General features: G+C 36.4%; 1 pseudogene; it reads left to right on the top strand.

The window, feature by feature from the left end:
• Positions 1 to 1,325: 1,325 nt before the first annotated feature.
• Positions 1,326 to 2,739, top strand: LOC144241487 (ATP-binding cassette sub-family E member 1 pseudogene; annotated as a pseudogene).
• Positions 2,740 to 15,720: the final 12,981 nt, after the last annotated feature.

Raw genomic sequence — 15,720 nt, 5'->3', positions numbered from 1 at the left:
ACAAATGAAAACTGAAATGAGATACTACCTCACACCTATCAGAATGGCTAAAATTAACAGAATATACAGCAGGTGTTGCTGAGAATGCAAAGAAAGGGTAACACTCTTGCACTTTTGGTGGGAATGCAAACTGGTGTAGAAACTCTGGAAAACAGTATGGAGGCTCCTTAAGAAATTAAAAATAGAACTACCGTATGATCCAGCAAATGCAAATNTAATGTGTTTGGAGATAGAATGTATTATGCTAAGCGAAATAAGTCAATCAGAGAAAGACAAATACCATGTTATTTCACTCATATGTGGGATTTAAGAAACAAAACAGATGAATGTATGGGAAGGGAGGTAGACAAGAGAGGGAAGCAAACCACAAGATAATCTTAATGGTAGAGAAATAACAATGGGTTGATGGGTGGAGATTGGTAGGTGATGGACTAGTTGGATGTTGGGAACTAGAGGGGTCTTGTGATTAGCACTGGATGTTTTATGGAAGTGATGAATCACTGAATTCTCCTGAAACAAATATTGGATTGTATACTAATACTTAAATTTTAAAAAGGAAAAAAACCAAAAAACAAAATTAAGCAAAGTTAGTTAATTAAGTAAAATTAAGCAGAGTTGAAAAAGAAGGAAAGCAACACAGGGAAAAATGGGTGTTGGCAGGAATGAGGATAAAGGGAAACTCTCTTGTACTGTTTGTGGGAATGCAAATTAGTTCAAGCACTCCAGAACAAAGTACAGAGGTTCCTCAAAAAGCTAAAATTAGAACTACCCTAGCAATTCCACTACTAGGTATTTACCTAGAGAATTCAAAATTACTAATTCAAAAAATACATGCCCTGATTTTGATAGCACCAATATAAACAATAGCCAAATTATGGAAACACCAACTGTCCAGTGATTGGTAACTAGAGAAATAATGTGTGGTATTCTTTATATATATTGCATGATATACAAAATAAAGTAACAATATACACATTTTAAAAATAGGGGCACCTGGGTGGCTTAGTCGCTTAAGCGTCCGACTTTCGCTTAGGTCATGATCTCGCAGTTCGTGAGTTCAAGCCCCGCGTCGGGGTCTGTGCTGACTGCCAGCTCGGAGCCTGGAGCCTGCTTCAGTCTGTGACACCCTCTCTCTCTGACCCTCCCCCGCTCACACTGTCTCTCTCTCTCCTAGAAATAAATAAAAATACTTTTAAAAAATATTTTAAAAAACCAAAATAAAGTAACAATATACACATTTTAAAAATAAACACAGTGCTTCTGCACACATAGGCACATGGGTGGCTGAGTAGGTTAAGTGTCCAAGTCTGGCCATTTTGGCCGGCGGCCGTAGGAACACGCTGTGTGGGAGAGAAGTGAAAGGAAGAACTGACTCAGACTCTGACCTCTCCTCCGCAAGGGAATCGTTTTCTCCAGAAGAGCTGGATATTCTTACTTAGAGTAATGGCAGATAAATTAACGAGAATTGCTATTGTCAACCATGACAAATGTAAACCTAAGAAATGTCGGCAAGAGTGCAAAAAGAGTTGCCCTGTGGTTCGAATGGGAAAATTATGCATAGAGGTTACACCCCAGAGCAAAATAGCATGGATTTCTGAAACCCTTTGTATTGGTAGTGGTATTTGTATTAAGAAATGTCCCTTTGGCGCCTTATCAATTGTCAATTTACCAAGTAACTTGGAAAAAGAAACAACACATCGATATTGTGCCAATGCCTTCAAACTTCACAGGTTGCCTATCCCTCATTCAGGTGAAGTTTTAGGATTAGTTGGAACTAATGGAATTGGAAAGTCAACTGCTTTAAAAATTTTAGCAGGAAACAAAAGCCAAACCTTGGAAAGTATGACGATCCACCTGATTGGCAGGAAATTTTTACTTACTTCCTTGGATCTGAATTGGAAAATTACTTTACCAAGATTCTTCTAGAAGATGACCTAAAAGCCATTATCAAACCTCAATATGTAGACCAGATTCCCAAGGCTGCAAAGGGGACAGTGGGGTCTATTTTAGACCTAAAGGATGAAACAAAGACACAAGCAATTGTATGTCAACAGCTTGATTTAACCCATCTAAAAGAACGAAATGTTGAAGATCTTTCAGGAGGAGAGTTGCAGAGGTTTGCTTCTGCTGTTGTTTGCATACAGAAGGCTGATATTTTCATGTTTGATGAACCTTCTAGTTACCTAGATGTCAAGCAGGGTTTAAAGGCTGCTATCACTACACGATCTCTCATAAATCCAGATAGATATATCAATGTGGTGGAGCATGATCTAAGTGTGTTAGACTATCTCTCAGACTTCAACTGCTGTTTATATGGCGTACCAAGTGCTTACGGTGTTGTCACAATGCCTTTTAGTGTAAGAGAAGGCATAAACATTTTTTTTGGATGGCTACGTTCCAAGAGAAAACTTGAGATTCAGAGATGCATCACTTGTTTTTAAAGTGGCTGAGACAGCAAATGAAGAAGTAAAAAAGATGTGTATGTATAAATATCCTGGAATGAAGAAGAAAATGGGAGAGTTTGAGCTAGCAATTGTAGCTGGATAGTTTACAGATTCTGAAATCATGGTAATGTTGGGGGAGAATGGTACTGGTAAGACCACATTTATCAGAATGCTTGCTGGAAGACTTAAGCCTGATGAAGGAGAAGTACCAGTTCTAAATGTCAGTTATAAGCCACAGAAAATCAGTCCCAAATCAACTGGAAGTGTTCGACTAGTGAGGAAATCGAATCAGTGATCAAAAATCTCCCAACAAATAAGAGCCCAGGACCAGATGGCTTCCCCGGGGAATTCTACCAGACGTTTAAAGCAGAATTAATACCCATTCTTCTCAAGCTATTCCAAAAAATAGAAAGTGAAGGAAAACTCCCAGACTCATTTTATGAAGCCAGCATCACTCTGATTCCCAAGCCAGACAGAGACCCAGCAAAAAAAGAGAACTACAGGCCAATATCCTTGATGAATACGGATGCAAAAATTCTCNGTTATGTGGAAACTAATTTGACAATAAACTATTTGTAAAAAAAAAATGTGTCCAATTTGCTTTCCATATAACATCCAGTGCTCATTCCCACAAGTGCCATCCTCCATGCCCATCACCCCCCTTCCCCTCTTCCACCCCCATCAGCCCTCAGTTTCTTCTCAGTGTTCAAGTGTCTCTCTACCCCCAACTATGTTTTCCCAGTTTCCTCACCCATGGTCCTCTGTTAAGTTTCTGCTGATCCACTTATACGTGAAAACATATGGTATCTGTCATCTGCCTGACTTACTCGCTAAGCATAACACCCTCGAGTTCCATCCATGTTGCTACAAATGGACAGATTTCATTCTTTCTTATTTCCAAGTAGTATTCCATCGTATAGATAAACCACCTCTTCTTGATTCATTTGTCAGCTGATGGACATTTAGGCCCTTTCCATAATTTGACTATTGTTGAAAGCACTGCTATAAACATTGGGGTACATCAGCACTCCTATATCCCTCGAGTAAATTCTTACCAGTGCTATTGCTAGGTCATAGGGGAGTTCTATTTAATTTTTTGAGGATCCTCCACAATGTTTTCCAGAGGCGCTGCACTACTTTACATTCCCACCAACAGTGTAGGAGGGTGCCGGTTTCTCCACATCCTTGCCAGCATCTATAGTCACCTGATGTGTTCATTTTAGACACTCTGATCGGCATGAGGTGGTATCTCAGTGTGGTTTTGATTTGTATTTCCCTAATGATGAGGGACGCTGAGCATCGTTTCATGTGTCTGTTGGCCATCTGGATGTTCTCTTTGGAGAAGTGTCTGTTCGTGTCTACTGCTCATTTCTTCACTGGATTATTTGTTTTTCATGTGTGGAGTTTAGTGAGTTCCTTATATATTTTGGATATGAACCCTTTATCCAACTTGTCCTTTGCAACTATCTTTTCCCATTCCTTCCGTTGACTATTAGTTTTACTGATTGTTTTCCTTGCGTGCAGAAGAGTTTTATCTTGATGAGGTCCAAGTAGTACTTTTTTGCTCTTGATTCTCTTGCTTTTGGCTATGTGTAAAGTAAAAAATTGCTGTGATTGAGGTCAAGGAGGTTGTTTCCTGCTTTCTCCTCTAGGGTTTTGATGGTTTCCTGTCGCAAATTAAGGACCTTTATCCATTTTGAGTTTATTTCTGTGTATGGTGTGAGAAGATGATGTAGTTTCATTCTTCTGCTTGTTGCTGTCGAGTTCTCCCAGCACCATCTGTTAAAGAGGCTGTCTTTTTTCCATTGGATACTCTTTCCTGCTTTGTCAAAGATTAGTTGGAAATACAATTTTGGGTTCAATACTGAGTTATCTATTCTATTCCATTGGTCTATGTGTCTGTTTTTGGGCCAATGCCATACTGTCTTGATGATGACAGCTTTGTAGTAGAAGCTAAAGTCTGGGATGGTGATGCCTCCCATTTTGGTTTTCTTCTTCAATATTACTTTGGCTCTTTGGGGTCTTTTGTGGTTCCACACAAATTTTAGGATACTTTGTTTTAGCTTTGAGACGAATTCAGGACCAATTTTGATTGGGGTTGCATTCAATGTGTAGATTGCTTTGAGTAGTAATGACATTTAAACAATATTTATTCTTCCTATCCATGAGCATAGAATGTTTTTCCATTTCTTTGTGTCTTCTTGCATTTCCTTCTTATGTTTTCTATGGTTTTCATTATATAGAAGTCTTCTATTTTTGGTTAAGTTTACTCCTAGGTATTTTATGTTTTTAAATTTTTTAAAATGTTTTATTTTTGAGAGAGATTTAGAGACAGTGTGAGCAGGGGAGAGTCAGAGAGAGAGGGAGATACAAAATCTGAAGAAAGGTTCTAGATTCTGAGCTAACAGTTAGCACCGAGCCCGATGCAGGGCTTGAACCCATGAACTGTGAGATCATGACCTGAGCCGAAGTTGGATCCTTAACCAACTGAGCAACCCAGGTGCCCCTATGGTTTTTTGTGCAATTCTGAATGGGACCAGTTTCTTGATTTCTCTTTCTGTTGTTTCATTATCGTTGTATAAAAATGCAACCGATTTCCTATGTTGATTTTGTACCCTGCATCTTTGATGAATTCATGCGTCAGTTCTAGTAGGCTTCTGTTGGAGTCTGTCAGATTTTCATTGTAGAGTATCATGTTGTCTGCAAAAAGTGAAAGTTTGACATCTTATTTGATTATTTTTTTTAATTTTTTAAAATTTTTATTTATTTCTGAGAGAGATACAGCATGAGCATAGAAGGGTCAAAGAGAGAGGGAGACACAGAATCTGAAACAGGCTCCAGGCTCTGAGCTAGCTGTAAGCACAGAGCCTGACGTGAGGCTCAAAACCACCAACTGTTAGATCATGACCTGAGCCTAAGTCGGACACTTAACCGACTGAGCCACCGAGTCACCACTTCTTTGAGTATTCTGATGCCTTTTATTTCCTTTTGTTGTCTGATTGATGATGCTAGGACTTCCAGCACTATGTGAAACAACAGTGGTGAGAGTGGACATCCATGTTGTGTTTCTGACTTCAGGAGGAAAGCTCTCAGGTTTTCCACATTGAGGATAATATTATCTGTGGGCTTCTCATAAATGGCTTTTATGATGTTTAAGTAAGTTCCTTCTATCCCGACTTTCTCGAGGTTCTTTATTAAGAAAGGATGTTGTATTTTGTCGAATGCTTTTTCTGCATCTATCAACAGGATCATATGGATCTTACCTTTTCTTTTGTTAATGTAATGTATCACATTGATTGATTTGCAAATGTTGAACCGGCCCTGTAACCCAGGAATGAATCCCATTTGTTCTTGGTGGATCATTATTTTTATCTGCTGTGGAATTCGATTTGCAAGTATCATATTGAGGATTTTTGCAACTGTATTCGTCAAAGATATTGGCCTATACTTCTCTTTTTTTGTTGTGTCTCCATCTGGATTGGAAATCAAAGTGATGCTGGCTTCATAAAATGAGACCTGAAGTTTTCCTTCAATTTCTATTTTTTGGAATAGCTTGAGAAGAATGGGTATTAACTCTGATTTAAATGTCTGGTAGAATTCCCCAGGAAAGCCATCTGGCCCAGGGCTCTTTTTGTTGCGAGATTTTAGATAATTGATTCAATTTCTTCACTAGTTATGGGTCTGTTCAAATTTTCTATCTCTTCCTGTGTGAATTTTGGTAGTGTGTGTTTACGAATTTGTCCTTTTCTTCTAATTTCTCCAGTTTGTTGGCAGATAGTTTTTCGTAGTGTTTTCTGATAGTTGCTTGTATTTCTGAGGGATTGGTTGTAATAAGTCTATTTTCATTCATGATTTTGTCTATTTGGGTGCTCTCTCTTTTCTTTTTGAGAAGCCTGGCTAGAGGTTTGTCAATTTTGTTTAATTTTTCAAAAAACCAACTCTTGGTTTCGTTGATCTGTTCAACTGGTTTTGTTTTGTTTTGTTTTGTTTTATTCTATATTGTTTATTTCTGCCCTGCTTTTTATTATTTCTCTCCTCCTACTGGGTTTGGGGTGCTCTTGTTGCTCTCCTTCTAGTTCCTTCAGGTGCGATGTTAGATTTTGCACTTGCGCTTTTTCTAATTTCTTGAAATAGGCCTTGAGTGCTATGTACTTTCCTGTTTGAACTGCCTTTGCCACACCCAAAGAGTTGGGGTTGTTGTATTTTCATTTTCATTTGTTTCCATATATTTTTTTAATTTCTTTTCTAATTGCCTTATTGGTCCATTCGTTCTTTAGTAGGGTGTTCTTTAACCTCCATGTTTTTGGAGGTTTTCCAGATTTCTTCCTGTGATTGATTTCAAGTTTCATAGCATTGTGATCTGAAAATGTGCATGCTATGATCGCAATTCTTTTATATTTATTGAGGGCTGCTTTATGTCCCAGTATGTGATCTATCTTGGAGAATGTATCATGTGCATTTGAGAAGAAATTGAATTCCATAGCCCCAGGACGTAGTATTCTAAAAATATCTTTCAAATCCAGCTGGTCCAATGTGGTATTCAAGTCCATTGTTTCTTTAGTGATTTTCTGTCTGTTTCATCTATCCATTGCTGTAAGTGGAGTATTGAAGTCCCCTACTATTATTACATTCTTATAAGATTGTTCCTGTTTGTGATTAATTGTATTATGTATTTGGGTCCTTCCAAATTTTGTGCATAGGATTTATACTTCTTATCTCTTCCTGATGGATGGACCCTGTAATTATTATATAATGCCCTTCTTCATCCCTTGTTACTGCCTTTACTTTAAAGTCCAGTTTTTCTGATATAAGTATGGCTATTACGACTTTCTTTTGACTTCCAGTAGCATGATAGATATTTCTCCATCTCATTACTTTCCATCTGAGGGTGTCCTCAGGTCGAAAATGTGTCTCTTGTAGACAGAACTGGTGGATTTTGTTTTTTTATCCATTCTGCTACCCTATCTCTTTAGATTGGAGCATTTATTCCATTTACATTCAGTGTTATTATTGAAACATATGGGTTTAGAGTAGTTGTGTTCTTTGTAGGATTCCTGCTTGTAGTGGTGTCTCTGGTACCTTGTGTTCCTTGCAACATTTCCCTCATAGAGTCACCCTCAAGATTTCTTGTAGGTTTGGTTTAGTGATGAATTCTTTCCAATTTTTGTTTATTTGGAAAAACTTTTATCTCTCCTCTTATTCTGAATGACAGGCTTGCTGGATAGAAGATTCTTGGATGCATATTTTTTTCTGTTCAACTATTGACAATTTCCTGCCATTGCTTTCTGGACTGCCAAGTTTCAGTAGATAAGTCTGTAACTACTCTGAATGGTCTCCCTTTGTATGTAAGGGCCCTTTTATGCCTAGCTCCTTTCAGAATTCTCTCTTTATCCTTATATTTTGCCAGTTTCACTATTATATGTCATGCAGAAGATCTATTCATGTTATGTCTGAGGGGAATTCTCTGTGTCTTTTGGATTTCAGTGTCTTTTTCCTTCCCCAGGTTGGGGATGTTCTCAGATATAATTTGTTCAAGTACACCTTTAGTGCTTTTTCTCTCTTCCTCTTCTGGAATTCCTATGATATGGATATTGTTCCATTTGATTGTATCACTCAGATCTCGAATTTTCCTTTTGTGATCAGAGATCAATTTAATCTCACTTTTTCTTGGCTTCCTCTTTTTCTATAATTGTGTCTGCTAATTAATCTTTTCTCCTCTCTCCCTCTTCAATCCATGCATTGGACACCTCCTTTTTATTATGCACCTAATTTATAGCATTTTTTATTCATCACAACTATTTTTAAGCTCCATAGTCTTTGTAGCAATAATTTCTCTGATGTCTTCCATGCCTTTTTCAAGCCCACCAATTAATTTTATGACTATTGTTCTAAATTCCTGTTCAGTTAGATTGCTCATATCTGTTTTGAGCAGTTCTTTATCTATCACTTCTTCCTGGAATTTCTTTAGAGGAGAGTTCTTTCGTTTTGTCATTTTGGGTAGCTTTCTGTTTCTTGTCAGTTTTATAAGCTTGTTATGTGCTCTGTACCTGTGAATACTGCTATATGAAAGAGATAATTGACAGTCCAGGTTCTGTCTGTTCAGGAAGTGTTCTTTTAATGGTGTCCCTTGGTCTCTCTTGTTGAGGCTTTGATTATTTTATTTCCCTACTCGTAGTAGTATTTGGGACTCTCCACAATGTGTACTTTGGCTTGTTTCTTGAGGTAGTCCTGAAAAGGAAAACAGACAAACACACAGGGAACCAAGGCACGCAAACACAGACAAATTCAAAAAACACCCAAACCGATACGGAAAAAGAAAAAAAAAAAGAAGAAAGATAAAAACCCAAATGACAAAGCACAGTCTAAAAGCATAAAACCAGAATTCCCAGCTACAAATAAAGAGCAGGGTGTATGCAGTGCTGATGCATGAGCACATACAAAGAGAGAAATGACAGGGGTAAGGAGAAAACAAAATTGGACAATGACCAGGCAGAGAGACTAAGTGGTTTAATTCAGAGAGAGAAAGAGGAAATGTTAGGAGGTGAGGACAAATAAACAAAGATAATGTTACCCAAAGAAACTATATAGTCTGTTATTCCAGAGGGAGAGAAAGGAAGATAACAAGGGAGGTGTAGAATATGCATCTAGAGAATGGATTATATGTGACTGTTTAAGCAAACCAATGACCAGAATGCCCAGTCTAGAGGAGAGGAAGGATGAGAATGAGATAAGGAAAAATATATCTGAATAGAANCCAACGGTGATGGACGTGGTTTGGTGTAGGCAGGTCTTGCCTCCACTGTGGTCCCGAGGGCCTCTCCCTGAGGCCCCGCCTTGGTGGTTGTGGGAAGAAAAATGGCGGCTCCCCAGTCCCTTCTTGAACCAAGCATTGCAAATAACTCTTTTGCGACTGCTCTCTCTGTGCTTTGGGCGTAGCCAAGGTGGGCTGTGTTCTATGTTCCAAGCCAGGCCTTGTTTCCAGGTCTTAGTCCGTGCACTTTATTGATATCACCCAAAATGTAATTCTGTCTGTTGGGCCACTTCCCAGTGGAGGATCAAGCCGGAAGAGCAGAGGAGCAGTTTCTCCTGGCGCTGCCTGGGACCAAGGCATCCAGCCCAAAGAAAGTACCACAGGTAGAAACAGGATCCCCCTCTGTCCCGGGCTGACGTTTTTCTCTCTAGGGACAGTTCTATGAGCAGTTTAAGCCATTCTTTCTCTTCCCCTCATCTCTCCATGTCTCTCTAAAAAGGGGGCTCCCTCCCCTTCCCCTCCGTGTCTCTGGGTGCTGGCCCATTTTTATCTTCCCCAGTTCACAGTCACACACCTGTAAGGCTGTATTCTTAGTGGACTCTGTCTCTTTTCCTCCCAGACTCCTGCGGTTCAGTGTCCTATGGCTTCAGGTCTTCTCTGTTTGAGAGATGCAGGCCAACGAAATGTACAGTGCTCACTACTTCTCTGCCATCTTGCCTCTTCCTCTGATAATGTATATTTTAAACTTTCCCCTAATATAGGACACTCTCTTTCTAATCCTACTATTTTAAAAGGATCACAATTGATAAACTTTAACAAATTTGTTATATATGAATGAGTATATGTGAATGTGGTGTGTGTATGTCTGTGTGTATGTGTGTTTTTAATTCTCAAATGTGTAACTGGTGACATAAAAGAAATAAATTAAACACATTTAATAGATATTTAATTTCGCCCTACAATGTCTTTATAATTTGCACGTCCAAAAACAGTTCCTTCTTTATGAGGCGACTGGGTGGCTCAGTCAGTTAAGTATCCGACTTCAGCTCAGGTCATGATCTCACAGTTTGTGGGTTTGAGCCCCGCGTTGGGCTCTATGCTGACAGCTCAGGACCTGGAGCCTGTTTCAGATTCTGTGTCTTTCTCTCTCTCTGACCCTCCCCTCCTCATATGGTCTCTCTCACTCTCTCAGAAATAAATTTTAAAAAACATTAATAAAATTAAAAAAAAAAAGTTCCTTCTCCATAACCACTGTAAGAGAGGGTCTTTCAAATTGATAAATGTTGCCAATTTGAGAGGTGACAAATGATTTGATTACTTTAATCAGTATTTTTGTTAAAAATGTTCATGTTTTGTGTTAATATTTGAGTCAGTTATATTTAAAATATGTGAAATGTTTCTTAATATATTTTATCCATTTTTTCTGTTCTGTTATTGTATTCTTTCTATCCAATATCAGTTTGTTGTTTTTAAAAACATTATTCCAAGGTCAGTGATATGAGTTGCAATATTTTCCCATATTTTAAAAATTAACATATTTTTAAATTATTGATTTTAACTGCTAGAATATACTTTATTTAGTTTCATAATTTTATTTTCAATTTAATTTGACTTATTTTGACTTAAAAAAATAAGTTCCCTCCAAAATGTCTTAAATAATTTCACTACTTTTGTTCCACAGTTCTTGTTACTTACTTATGGAAAAATACTCAATCACTTTTGGAGTCATAACCTGGTATATGGTGTAAGGTGCAGTTTAGATAATATTTCTTAAATAAACATTCATTTAACTCAATATTAAGCATCAAATAAGTTAACAATCATAATATATTCTATTTCGACATATACTGATTCAATTATAAATAATTGTGGTTTTTGTTTTTTCATCTTTTTAACTGTCAGTGTACCAAAACACATACTTAATAACAAATGATTTACATTTGTTTTAATAGCTAATAGGGTGAAATCCCCTGTGTTTTTCTTATCCTTAAGATATTTATTTGTTATATTCGACAATTAATTTTTACTTTAAACAAAGAAATATCTTTATAATGTTCCATAATTTATATTTTTATTGAGAATAATATAAAGTGTGTCAGTTTACGTAGGGATAATTAAGAATCACTATAAGAATGAGGCTTTCTTTCAAGACAATACATATGATTTTAACCATATTGTTTACCAAAAGTATCTTACCATTTTATTATCTCAGTTTTGTATATTTTCTATTAAATTTATTTCTGAAGAGTTCATGTTTCCTATTCTTTTATAAAATAAGTCTTCTTAAATGTATCTTCTAAATATATGAATGCTAATGAACATATGGGTACTTCTAAATACGCTATTAATATCTGTATATAACACTAACTCACTATCATACTAAATATTACTGCTACGAGTAATGTTTCTGGTGATTCAGTTTGTTTCCATGTATGCGATTTTAATATCTGAACAGGTTCCACTTCTAAAATGGTAGAAGAGGTTTTATCTGGTGTAGTCTAGTACTTTGCATTCTCTCCTGCATTTTACAAAAGTTTGCTTCATATTTTTAGGGGTCTGGAAATGTCTGTTTTTATTTTTTTTAATGTTTTATTTATTTCTGAGAGAGAGAGACAGCATGAGCAGGGGAGGGTCAGAGAGAGAAGGAGATAAGAAACTGAAACAGACTCCAGGCTCTGAGCTGGCTGTCAGCATAGAGCCTGACGCGGGGCTGGAACCCACAAACCACGAGACCATGACCTGAGCTGAAGTTGGACGCTTAACCGACTGAGTCACCCAGGCGCCCTAGGAAATGTCTGTTTTTAAAATTATGACTTTGGGGGAATTTTTTATGGGTAAAGAATTTCCACTTGCAACACTTCAAAATGTTTTTTATCCAGGATTGTGAATATTATTTCATATCATCATTTATGATATTCCTTTGAAGTTAATTTTTTAAAGATATTTAGGGTTTTTCTATTTATCCTGTTTATTTCAGTTTATTTTAAGATGCTAATTTTTTCCAGAAAACAATTTCCAAAAATATTTTGAAAAAAGTAAAAGGAATGGAATAAACTTTTATCAGAAAACTTACAATTAAGAATACAATGTAGGTGCACCTGGGTAGCTCAGTCTTTTAAGTGTCAGATTTCAACTCAGGTCATGATCTACTGATTCTTCTTCCTCACCAACATCTCTTGTTTCCTATGTTATTAATTTTAACCATTCTGAGGGGTATGAGGTGATATATCACTGTAGTTTTTATTTTTATTTTCCTAATGATGATGGATGTTGAGCATGTTTTCATGTGACCCTTAGCCATCCAAATCAGATCAGACATGGCAACCGCCTAATTTAAGCATATTAGTCAGTGAAGGAAAAGCATCTAACCGAGATTCCCTCAGTAATTGAGAGTGAACAGACGGGAGCCCAGTGCTGAATCCCCACCCCACAGCGGGGCATGGGAAATGTAGCATACGGAAGATCCACTCCCGGGCATCCTAGGAAAAAAGTGAACTCATGCATGTCTTCTGCACATTTTTAACTATTTTTTTGCTTTTTGGGTGATAAGTTTTATAGTTCTTCGTATACTTTTAATGCTAATCATTTATCAGATATGTCCTTTGCAAATACCTTCTCCAATTCTGAAGTTTGCCTTTTAGTTTTGCTGTTTCTTTCACTAATCAGAAGTATTTTGACTTGATAGAATTCCAACAGTTTTGCTTGTCTTTCCTTAGCCTCAGAAAATGTACCTTGTAAGAAGTTGCTACAGTTGATGTCGAAGGTTACTTCTTGTGTTCTCTTCTAGGACTTTGATGCTTTCTTATCTCACATTTATGTTTATTTCTATTTTGAACTTATTTTTGTGTATGATATAAGAAAGTGGTCGGTTTCGTTCATTTCCACGTTGCTATCCAGTTTTCACAACACCATTTGTTAAAGAAATTGTCTTTTTTCTATCAGATATCCTTTCCTGTTTCATCGAAGATTAGTTTACCATATAGTTGTGGGGCCTTTTTTTAGTTTTTCTATTATTTTCATTATTTATATGTATGTTTTTGTGCCTGTAACATACTGTCTTGATAACTATAGCTTTATAATATAGCCTGGAGTCCAGAATTGTGATGATCCTCGCTTTGCTTTGCTTTTCAAATTTACTTTGACTCTTCAGGATCGCTTTTGGTTCCTTACAAACTTTAGGATTGTTTGTTCTGTAAAAAACGTTGGTATTTTTATAAGGATTGCATTAAATGTGTAGATTGCTTTGGATAGTATAAACATTTTCACAATGTTCTTCCAATCCATTAGCATAGAATGTCATTTCATTTTCTATTTGTCCTCTTCAATTTCATTGGTAAATGTTTAAAAGTTTTCAGAATACAGATTTTTGCCTCTTTGGTTAGGTTTATTCCTAGGTGTCTAATGGGTTTTGGTGCAATCGTAAATGGGACTGACTGTTTGATTTCTCTTTCTATTGTTTCATTATTGGTACACAGAAATGCAACAGGTTTCTGCACATTTATTTTGTAACTTGCAACTTTACTGAGTTTTTATATCCATTCTAGCAATTTTTTAGTGGAGTCTTTCAGATTTTCTATATAGAGCATCATGTCATCTGTAAACAGTGAAAGTTTGACTTCTTCCTTGCCATTCTTGATGCCTTTTATTTCTCTTTGTTGTCTGACACTGAGTCTAGGACTTCCAGTATTAGGTTAAATGCAATGATGAGAATAAACATATCTGTCTTTTACTTGGCAGAGGAAAAGCTCTGTTTTCCCCTCATTAAGGATGATATTAGCTATGGGTTTTTGGTATATGACCCTTGTTATGTTAAGATATGCTCCTTTTAGCCTTACTTTTTTAAGGGTTTTTATTAAGAATGTATGATTTACTCTGTCAAATACTTTTCCTGTCTCTATTGAGAGGATCATATGGTTCTTACACTTTCTTTTGTTAATGTGGTGTATCACGTTGATTGATTTGCAAATATTGAACTCCCATTGCAACACAGGAATAAATCTCACTTGATCATGGTGAATGATTCTTTCAGTATCCTGTTGGATTAAATTTGCTATTTTGTTAATAATTTTTGCATCCATGTGCATTAGGAATATTGGCTTGCAGTTTTCTTTTTTAGTGGAGTATTTGTCTCCAGTCAAGGTAATGCTGACCTCATAGAATGAGTTTGGCAGTTTTCCTTCCATTTCTATTTTTTGGAATAGTTTGAGAAGAGTAGGTATTCAATCTTCTTTTCACATTTAGTAGAATTCCTCTGCAAAGCCATCTGGCCCTGAACTGTTGCTTGTTCGGTAATTTTTTATTGCTGATTCAATTTCCTTCGTATTGATTTTTCCAAGTTTTCTATTTCTTTCTGTTTCAGTTTTGGTAATTTATATACTTGTATAATTTATCTGTTTCTTCCGGATTGTCCAACTTATTGCCAAATAATTTTTCATTATATTCTCTTAGAATTGTTTTATTTCTGTCGTGTGGATTGTTATTTATCATTTTTCATTTGTGATTTTATTCATTTGGATCCTTTTCTTTTTGATAATTCTGGATATGGGTTTGTCAATTGTACTTATTTTTTCAAAGAACCATCTCCTAGTTTAATTGATCTGTTTTACTAGGGTTTTTTGTTTGTTCTATATCATTTATTTCTACTCTGATCTTTATTATTTTCCTTCTTCTGATGGGTTTAGGCTTTATTTGCTGTTTTTTTCCTAGCTCCTTTAGGTGAAGTGTTAGGTTGCTTTTTTGAGATTTTTTTGCTTCTTGAGGTAGGCCTGTATTGTTGTTGTTATATACTTCCTTCTTATGACTGCTTTTGCTGCATCCTAAAGGTTTTGGACCATCGTGTTTTCCTTTTCATTTCTTTCCTTTTTTTTAAAATTTCCTTTTTCTTCAATTTACTGGCTGAACCACTCATTCTTTTGTAGGATAGTTTTTAAATTCAATGTATTTATTTACTGTCTTTCCAATTTCTTTTTTTCTTGAGGTTGACTTGAAGTTTTATAGTGCTGTGGTCTGAAAATATTCATGGAATTATTTCAATATTTTTGTACTTTTTGAGGCCAGAATTGTGACCTACTATGTGATCAGATCTAGAGAATGTCACTATGCACTTGAAAAGAATGTGTATTCTATTGCTTTAAGATGAAATGTTCTGAATATATCTGCTAAGGCCATCTGGTCCAGTGTGTTATTCAAAGCTATTATGTACTGCTTGATTTTCTGCTTAGATGATCTGTCCATTGCTGCAAGTGGTGTGTTAAGTCCCCTACTATTATTGGATTTATTACCAGTTACTTTCTTTGTGTTCACTATTAATTGTTTTTTCTCTTTTAGGTGCTCTCACGTTGGGTGCCTAAATATTTACAGTTGTTCAATCTTCTTATTGTATAGTCACCTTCATTATGATACATTTCCCTTCTTCATCTCTTGTTACAGTATTGGGTTTAAGTTCTAGTTTGTGTGATACAAAGATTACTACTCTGGCTTTTGTTTGACATCCATTTGCAGTGTAGATATTTCTCCCTCCCCTAT

Source organism: Crocuta crocuta, unplaced genomic scaffold, assembly GCF_008692635.1.
Source record: "Crocuta crocuta isolate KB4526 unplaced genomic scaffold, BGI_CrCroc_1.0 scaffold441, whole genome shotgun sequence".
NCBI lineage: Eukaryota > Metazoa > Chordata > Mammalia > Carnivora > Hyaenidae > Crocuta > Crocuta crocuta.
Note: the sequence above shows the minus strand (reverse complement) of the source record. Positions and strands in the feature narration are given on the sequence as shown.